General features: G+C 36.8%; 1 pseudogene; it reads right to left on the bottom strand.

The window, feature by feature from the left end:
• Positions 1–566: 566 nt before the first annotated feature.
• Positions 567–1,276, bottom strand: LOC104996747 (annotated as a pseudogene).

Consider the following 1,276-nt stretch of genomic DNA (forward strand, 5'->3'; position numbering starts at 1 on the left):
ACTGAAATCATCACAGTCTTTTGTGTTGATTAAGATAATTCTTCTACAGAAAAAAGTGTTTGCCCCTCTATAATTAACTTTGATGTTTACAAAAATTAAAAAACAAAATTTACTAAACTACATAACCCTATTAAGGCATTTTAGAAATTGACTTCCAGAATTATGGAAAATTTATAGGCTCTCAAAATTCTGCTTTGTTTATAGGGCAATTCTTAGATTTATGGAAATATGCTCTGCACTGAGAGGAGAGTATGTTAATTATAAGCTGCTCTGTGACGAAATGATAGCTTATTTCTACAGTCTTCTTAATTTGATTTAATCAAGACCAATAGGTCTGAACTTCAAGGGATCAAGTTCTTTTATGTCCTACAGTGACAGCTTCCATGATGAAAAGTAAACAATAATTGAGGAATCCAAACATTCAGCTTATTAAACTAAGGCTAGTGAAGCCATAGCATGAAAAAAAGCTGCAGTCATTTGGAACAAATGGATGTTTTTATAAAGCTAAAATCAAAAGGCTTAAGACATGGAAAAATTCATAAGTATGAGGAAGTAATAACCACAAAAATGACCACAAGAATTACAAATATATTTAAATCTCAGACCTGGGAATTGGACTATACACAGCCTTCTAGGGGAGAAGAGAAACGCCTTATATGTTCTGACAGCACTGCACCTTTGGCTTGTTTTCAGTGGTTGGTGGAACATGAATAGGAACCACATTGTTGCCTGGAGACATGTCATTTTCACGTCTGTCTGACATTTGCTTCTGAGAAACAATGCGGTATATCTCTGTCTAGATTGTCTGAAAACCAGCTTCCACATTTGTAGGGTCTAGAGCAGATGTCTCGATGAATGACAAATGGTTTTCTTCTGCAAAAGCTCTTGATTCATCTGCAGGAACTGCCGTGAGATGGTGCAAATCACTCTTATTGCCCACAGGCATGATAACAACATTACTATCAGCATGATCTCTCAGTTCTTTTAGCCATCGCTCTACATTTTCATATGTGAGATGTTTAGCAATGTCATAAACCAATAAGGCATGTACAGCTCCACAATAGTATGCTGATGTTCTACTGTGGTATGGTTCTTGCCCTGGCAAGTCCTGTATCTGTACCTTTATTGTTTTCCCATCAACCTGGATGCTTCTTGTTGCAAACTCTACTCCAATGGTGCTCTTGCTTTCAAGACTAAGCTCATTTTGAGCAAATCGAGACAGGAGATTACTCTTTCCAACACCAGAATCTCCAATAAGGACAACTTTGAAGAGGTA

This window comes from Bison bison, unplaced genomic scaffold, assembly GCF_000754665.1.
Source record: "Bison bison bison isolate TAMUID 2011002044 unplaced genomic scaffold, Bison_UMD1.0 scf7180017851641, whole genome shotgun sequence".
Classification (NCBI taxonomy): Eukaryota; Metazoa; Chordata; class Mammalia; order Artiodactyla; family Bovidae; genus Bison; species Bison bison.